Source organism: Amblyomma mixtum, chromosome 4 (assembly GCF_055824585.1).
Source record: "Amblyomma mixtum isolate Tamu chromosome 4, ASM5582458v1, whole genome shotgun sequence".
In the NCBI taxonomy this organism is placed as follows: Eukaryota; Metazoa; Arthropoda; class Arachnida; order Ixodida; family Ixodidae; genus Amblyomma; species Amblyomma mixtum.
In genome coordinates, this window is record NC_143015.1 from 158,209,217 (window position 1) to 158,217,893 (window position 8,677).

An 8,677-nucleotide genomic window follows, 5' to 3' on the forward strand; every position below is an offset into this window, starting at 1 on the left:
CGGCCCATTAATTTTAGGACATCGCGCCTGGATAACATTAACAAGGTGAGCTTACAGTCATTGACAATTGAACTGCAGCAGTGTTGAAAAAAGGGAACGTGTGTGTGTGTGGTAGGGGGGGGGGGGACGTGTTCAGAGGCCAACATCAGCATTACATGAAGAAATAGGATCGATAAAATGCAATGCAGCGCTGATTCTGTAATCATCCTTGTCTACCTCGTGCAACTCTGATCCTCACCCGTACATTCTGGGTGCGCAGTAGGTGGCGATGGAAAGACCTACTGAATCCGCGCTTTTCAATCAATAAGCTGTACTTCGTAGTAAAGAAAGCTTGCGCGAAGAATGGAACAAAAAAAAATGTCAGTAGATGATCTCTACTCAGTTCCCTGGAGCCCTACTGGACAATTTTCAATCCAGAAAAATGAGATCCAAAATACGCCACAAAACGGCAGGCCTTAAGAGCTATTGTCACAGGTAGGTTTATTGTGATATAATTGCAGGCGTATACGCTTCATGAGTACTTACGCTGCTCTCTTTAGCAGCAGGAGGAACGTTGGAAACGAAGCGGTCCGGAGATCGCGAACTGACAACTTCCCCCATCGACACGGGTTGATCTGTCGAGCCTCGCCCAGGCAGGGATTCGTGGGTGTCCGTGTACGACTCGTCGGCACTGGACTGGCCAGCTCCGCTGGCGTCGATGTTAGAAGCCGTACCGTCCTTCTGCAGTGAAGTTGTATGCAACAAACGTTTGATAATTTCTGACGAGTTAAAGTACTATTAGTACCACTGCTACCTTATTCGCCCTCTGAAACCACTTCATCGTCAAGTCCCCTCGTTGACATCTTGCTGAATCCAATCAAGCAATTGCCACGGGACACCAAAGACACTCCTGACCTCTTATTAGGGTAGGTCACAGTTACCAACAGCTTGGCCGTAACAAGAGCATCTGAACCTATAAACCTGCATCCTATGTCTGTTCGCAACCTGATTGTTAAGCCTGGCGCAAATTCATACATAGAGTTGATTATTGCGGGAAATTGGGCGTGTTGGTACATGCTGTGCGGAAAATTACTGCAGTGCCAAATAGTGGACGACGGACGAAGAACGAAAAAAATCGCAGGACCTTTGCGCATGCAAAGCTAATGTTGTAGCTTTACCTGTGGTGTTCCAGCAAAGACAGAAGCCGGGCGCCGGGCCGGGGGACCCTTGTACCCATCTTTGTTCGACGGCAGGGTTTAAAGAAGCGGACACAGTCCCGAAGCAGCCGAAGCGGACACAGTCCCCTAGATCATCATTCGCCTCTCACCTTGTCTCTTCTTTCTCACACTCTCTCTACCATCCTTTCCTCTAAAAGTGGAGAAGAGTGTTTCCCTCTCTCCACCTTTCCACATGCTAAACGAGGCAGGTGGTGCTGCAGACGACGACGACGCAGCGAAACTGAGGTGCGAGCTAATAACAGCTAACGCTGTAAAATTAGCGCTCAGCTTTGAAAGTTGTAAGTTCAAGGAAGGAGAGGGACAACCCACTCTTTCCTTCGTGGTTGCTACGGATTTCTGAGCTGCAGTAGCTTTTTCTTTTATTCTTATATAGCCTAGTCTGCTGTGGTTCTTAGGGGAAGCATAGTTCTCAAAGAGGACATGAAATTCTTCTAAAGGCATCACTACCAATTCATATGTAGTAACTCGCTAGCAATTCGTACCAAGCGCAACAAAGAATGTAGTGATAGAGCGACACCTGCGGTGCCGCCTTCTGAAGTACACAGCACGAAGCGCTTTATGTTGTTTAATCGCGTCTCCTCTGTGTACAGTCTTTGTTAGAAGTATACAGCCCAAGAGGTCTGCTTCTGAGCACTGCAGCGCAGCTCCTCTTGCATACTCAGGGACCCTACTATCATGAAGGCGGGAGTAACTTAAGTTATCAACCCTCCCATGATGGGACTCTGAAACGTGCTGAAGAGCTCCGCTACAAGGCTTGGAAGCAAAACCCTTGGGCTGTATTTTTTGACAAAGACTGGCTGTGTTCTTGCGCGTCATTCACATATCATGCACCACAATCTAGCCAGTCAAGCCAGACTTCTCCGACGCTGCGAGTTTAAAGTGGCATTTAGCGTGTTCCACCAACGAATTAAGAAGGGAATAAAGATTGATTGATTGATTCTTACTGACTTATTGATTGATTGATTTTTACTGACTTATTGATTGATTGATTGATTCTGGCTGACTGACTGACTGAGACCGACTGACTGAGACTGACTGACTGACTGAGACTGACTGACTGAGACTGACTGAGACTGACTGACTGACTGACTGACTGACTGACTGACTGACTGACTGACTGACTGACTGACCTACCGACTGTCCGACTAACTGACTGAATGACTGTCTGACTGACTGACTACTGACTGACTGACTGACTGACTTAGACTGACTGACTGACTGACTGACTGACTGACTGACTGAGACTGACTGACTGGCTGACCGACTGACCGACCGACCGACCGACTGACTGACTGACTGACTGACCGACCGACCGACCGACCGACCGACCGACCGACCGACCGACCGACCGACCGACCGACCGACCGACTGACTGACTGACTGACTGACTGACTGACTGACTGACTGACTGACTGACTGACTGACTGACTGACCGACCGACTGACCGACTGACTGACTGACTGACTGACCGACCGACCGACCGACCGACCGACCGACCGACCGACCGACCGACCGACCGACCGACCGACTGACTGACTGACTGACTGACTGACTGACTGACTGACTGACTGACTGACTGACTGACCGACCGACTGACCGACTGACTGACTGACTGACTGACTGACTGACCGACCGACCGACCGACCGACCGACCGACCGACCGACCGACCGACCGACCGACCGACTGACTGACTGACTGACTGACTGACTGACTGACTGACTGACTGACTGACTGACTGTCAGCTCACCTTGTCTTCCAGCTGGGACTCCTCGCACGAAGACTGTTGCGGCTGTCCTGCCTCAGGCTCTTGCTGTTGCACCGGCGCAGCCATTCTCTCACGCATAGGTGGGCTGTGGAGACGACTGGCTGGTGCGCCTTCATCCACGGACGTGCGCTTCCTCGCGGAGTCGGTGGAGTAGTATGTAGAGCTTCTGGAGTGTTGAGTGCGCAATCCTTGAGTGGAGTAACTCCATTTCTGGTCAGGGCTGCTTTTCCCCGTCTCATCGCTCATGAGAGTTAGCTTGAGCGGCGATCAGTTTGCTTGACAGAATTCTTAGTGTCTTGGCGCCTGCGCAGTCAGAGAAGAATTGATATCACTTTCAGATCATGGGTCACGCTGCTTAAAGGGACCCTGCAATGATTTGCATAATGTAGTGAAACAGATCTGTACAGGCAGGTCTTTGTGGATATTCGAATGAAATTTGAAAGCTCTGCGTAAACGCTATAATTTAAAATAATTTTTTTAAAAATCGTTGTCGCAGTTGCTCGCAACCGATTAGGGCGACGCACATCACCGCGCGTCCCCTACCCCGATGACATCAGTGGGCAGAATTGCCAGCCTTCAAGATTGAAACGCATTGATGTCCAACTTCTGACAATCAGATTGAAAGGCTGGGTTTATCCTGCTTTCCTTGAGCGCCCTCATAAAAGTGGTCTATAGACAGCCTATAGACTTCTTATTGACTCTATTGCCTTTCTATAGATATTCGCTTCTGTCTATTCACAGTCTATAGACTGCCTACAGACAGAAGTTTACTAAACGTGTATGGCTATAAACATATACATTGTCGATAGAGTGTCGATAGGATCTGTATTGCCTACAGACTATTCTCTAGTATTTGTCTATAGACGGTATATGATCGACTTTATAGACAACAGCCTGTGGACAGTCTATATGCTGTCGACAACTATTTTTAAGGGCAGTCAACTCGGCTGTGGCTGAGAACCTTCTTAAGAAGAAAAAAACTGAGAAATGCGAAAATGTGAATGAGTGGACGCTTGGGAAAAAAAGCCCACTGTTTTGCCCTATATGCAAAAAGTCACCCACCATGCATTAAAGGTGGTAGACAGCCATGCCATCCCTGTGGTGGTTTTAGCCCCACAAAATCTCGCCGGTTTATGCCCTGGGATCAGTGGAAAGGGAGCTAGACCGAGTGTATGCGGAACAAAGCATGCCAAATTGTTTATGAAATGTGTCATGGCTGTCGTCTTCCATATTCCACTGTACTTTGGGCGCGTCTACATAGACTAGACGGGCCGCTGTGTTTATGACCACGCAAGAGAACAAGCGCATCGATCAAAAATGGAGAAGGAGCGAACATGCCCGTCATCATCGCATGCAAAGGTTGCGAGCCACGACTTGAGAGTATCGGGATTCTAAGTAGAAGCAGACCACAATAGCGCATGAGCTGTTGGAGGTGTACCTCATCAAGAGAAACGCGCCACTTGCGTCAGTGAAACATCAGTTTCTTTGCGTATCTTAGTGACAATATTTCTGCAGCAATTACTTAGCATGCGGACTGGCCAAACTTGCAATCCTTTTTTTTCTTTCGGAAAGCTATTTTCATTGCCTTTATGAGCTGTTACTTCGAAGGCAATAAAATCAGTTGAAAGTTCGCGCTCGTCCCGTCAAACTTGTCTCCTGTGTGTGTCCTTTACATCAGTGCACAACACGAGGAAAAACTATGGGGGCACTTTAGCAGCCTAAAGTGCGCTAGGCGAAAGCCTTTGTCGCGTTGCGCCTCCCTGGCTTTGGTACTAGGCAAAGCGGTTTGACGCTGTCCACGCCTTCGTTCAACCTCCCTAGCTTTGCTGCCCGGCGGCGTGTTCAGCCGCCACTGACGCATACGTTCGTTAATCTTTCGCCGTTTCGTGTTCGGAGAGTCGCCCTTCCTCTGTTGAGCCGAACCACCTGGCGCGGAATCGCTGCACCGCTTGGGAGCCATCCTCCTCCACTATATAGCTGCCGCACACCGACTGACGACGGAGCAGCGCTCGACGCCGCCGCGCCGACAGCTCCACCTGTCGACGAAGATGGCGTCACCTTTTGGCAGCTGCGCTCGTCGATGAGTCACCCCAGGCGCCGGATGTAACGCGGGACGGACGGACGGAAGAATGAGCGATTAAAGGCTTTCGCCTTAATAACAGAGTCATCGTGAACGCCATGACGGTGCTGTTGTTGCCTATAGGCAACAAGGAGCAGTGCGCCACACAATGCTCATGTTTCCCTAGCTTTCTGGCTCGAAATGGAACTGAGGCGCTGCGCTTTAAATCCTTCCAGTGGCGATCCTTACCTGCGCTTCGCCTTCCGCATAAAATAACTGCTGCGTCCGTCTCTGGTGCTTGTTGGCCAGGAAATGTTGTAGCTTCCTCGATGCGCTGTCGGCTTTAGCTCCTTCAGACGAGCATTGTGCGTCAATCGTAGTTTTGTCACAGGGATCAGCAGTGGGAACCGAGCCGCTGGCTTAACTTCTTCTTCCTCGTAAACACGCTCTGTGCGAGTTCTTCTTCCGTTGCGCAGCTATCGCAAAATCATGCAGAAATCTGAGAACTCTGAAACGCAGAATACAACTTCTGTTCAGTTATTGTGTTCTGATTTCTATATTTGTGTACAAAATGTTGACAATAACATGTGTTTCCTTCTTTTTGAATCTGTCACATGTTTCATGCGCATTTTTGTACGGTGATGATTTTTATAGCCAGTTGTATATGTACTGTCTAAATGTATTTTCTAGCCGCTGCTGTTGCGCCCAGTGGGGCCAGGGCCTCGTCAGGAGACTAATTAGCTCCTTTTGTCCTGGCCCACGGGCAGTGCCAGGTATTGCCCATTCAATAAATAAATGAAATAAATAAATTCATATTGCAGAGACTTTGAAGGGGGTTCAAGTACAAATCCATCTAATATTGCCACGTATCACTGTAGTGTCCGTACGTTCGCGCAAGGCCGCAGAAAAGGGGTGTTATCATTTGTGTTCGTGACGCAAGAAGCGAGCGGACTAATCTCGATTGATCACAGCCATGCCGTGCTGCATCTACGTGTTTCCAGATTACTCTAGATGATCTCGACCTGTTCTCTCGAAGTTTCCTTGCCGGCTTTAAATTGAGTGATGCCATGAGCGGAGTGCATTCGTAGTTCGACGACCGACGAGCACGTTTGTTGCTTACGCCGCCGCCGAGTGATTCAGTCCTTTTGCGGACGCAAGTCAGCCCAAATAAAGAGCTTCGTTTCCAAGACTGGCTGGTGTCTTCCTGACCACTGGACTGACGTCACTACAACGTGACAATATGAAAGGCAACAAAGCCTGAGTATACAGCTAACGATTACTCCCGGTGGCTCAGTGGTTACGGTGCTCGGCTGCTGACCCGAAAGACGCGGGTTCGATCCCGGCTGCGGCGGCTGAATTTCGATGAAGTCGAAATTTTAGAGGCCCGTGTACTGTGTGATGTCAGTGCACGTTAAGGAACCCCAGGTGGTTGAAATTTCCCGGAGCCCTTCACTACAGCGTACCTCATAGCCTGAGTCGCTTTGGGACGTTAAACTCCAATAGACCAAACCAAACCTAATGATCACTCCGTAATATGAGTGACAGGCGTGCTTTTTGCGGTGTTGTAACTAGTTTGCTTCTCATGCAATACGAAAAAGCGATTTGCAGCTTTGGTAGAGAAATAACCAAAAAGATGTCTTTTGGGGCAAACTATAGTTATTAACTTGCTCGTTAGAGGCATCTGTACACCTCGAACTCCTTCTTGGCTTCTCCTTGTCAAGCCTCATCTCAAATGTAAGGTTAATTCTGGAGACGGCGCAAAAGGGACAGCTACAAGGAAAGCACAAGAAAACAACGTAACAGCCTTCCTTGTCCTTGTCCCTTTTGCACCGTCTTCATAATCAGCCTTAGCTATTAACCAACTAGCCCAAACCAAAGTACTTCTTGTCCATCTCAAATGGCCGAAACGCCAAGTGGCCCAGGAATTGTTCGCCTGAGACTTTGTCCCGTTATTCTCGGACTTAGGCTTGTTTTCGCACAACACAACTAAAGATTCTAACGTAGCTTCTGTACTTTATAGCTTCCTCATTGCTTTCTTTTGCCGCTAGTTATGTCAAGCACTTTGTTTTCTCAGACAGTAAGGATATTGTTTGTTGTGCATGAGTAGCATCGTGCAACACTGCTTCCATTAAAGACCACCATAGTAAGCTCACATATTTCACTGGACCACAGCGCTCCAAGCATAGCGCTGCCCCAGGGCTCTCAGTCATCTATAACGGCGTGTGAGTCTAGCTCCGAATATAAGATAAGATAGATAAGATAAGAAGTTTATTCAGACAGGTACAAGTGTCTGGGAGAATGGCGAAAAGGCAGTGAGATGCCTGACAAAGCGCCATCCCCCCCATCCCCCCCCCCCTCCCAGAAGTTGACACTTGTTCAGACAATGCAGTACGAGCACGGGCACAGCACACAGAGGAAGCTTCAAAGAGAACTATAACATCTTATTTAAAAAGCACATTATAGATGTGAAAAGGCATTCTGAAAAAAAAAGGAAAACTTCTTTAACATGTTTCTTAAAACGGCATAAAGCACAAGTCTAAAAACTTAAAAAGCAAGCAAATATGCACAAACAGAGTTTACATCACAAAATATATATATATATAGACCCAGCAGTGACACATAGGCATCCGATAATGATTGCTATTGTTGATTTTAGAGACTGAAAAGTTAATGCGTTGTTCCTCTTTCCCTACTTCGACTGGACAACTAGATTAATGATTGGGTAATACCTTGCAGTGCTTACAGGCTGGTGTCAAGCTTTACTATCACGCTATCTGTCTTTACTTTTCTCGCTATCTATTACCAGGCTCGGCGGCTGTTCTAACTACTCCGAAATGCAGCCGGTCACAATCATATCTGAAGGCATAGCGAAGCTAATCGATAACCTTAAGATCTGTAGCAGTCCAGGCCCTGACAACATATCGCCTAAAATTCTAAAAGGTACCAAACTGGTTTCCAGTTTGATTTTACAGATAATTTTCAGTCAGTCTATCGCCACAACATCAATTCCAAGTGACTGGAAAAATGGCACCGTAACCCCTGTACACAAATCTGGCAGCCGTTCTGACACTTCGAATTACCGCCCCATTTCTTTGACGTGCATCTCTTGCAAACTGCTGGAGCATGTACTGTATTCAGCCATTGCATCACACCTTGACGCCAATTCTTTTTTCTTTCCGAATCAGCATGGTTTCCGTCGAGACCTTTCATGCGAAACACAGCTATTCGAACTCACAACAGACCTTCACCTTAATCTCCACTCTGGCTTTCAAACTGACGTCATTTATCTGGACTTTTCTAAAGCATTTGACTGCGTACTACATCGTCGCCCCATGGCCAAACTTTCGAGCCTTCATCTTGACCCGCTGGTTTTATCGTGGATCCACTGTTTCCTTTCTAACAGTTCGCAACGGACTGTAATAGACAACCACCATTCTTCAGCTACAAACGTCATTTCGGGTGTTCCTCAGGGCTCTGTGCTCGGCCCTCTTCTTTTTTTGGTATTTATTAACGACCTTCCTTGCAACATATCATCGTCAATTCGCCTATTCACAGACGACTGCATTCTGTATCGACGCATATCATCAAACAACGATCAAGTCCTCCTCCAAAAAGACCTCAACGAATTAACCAAC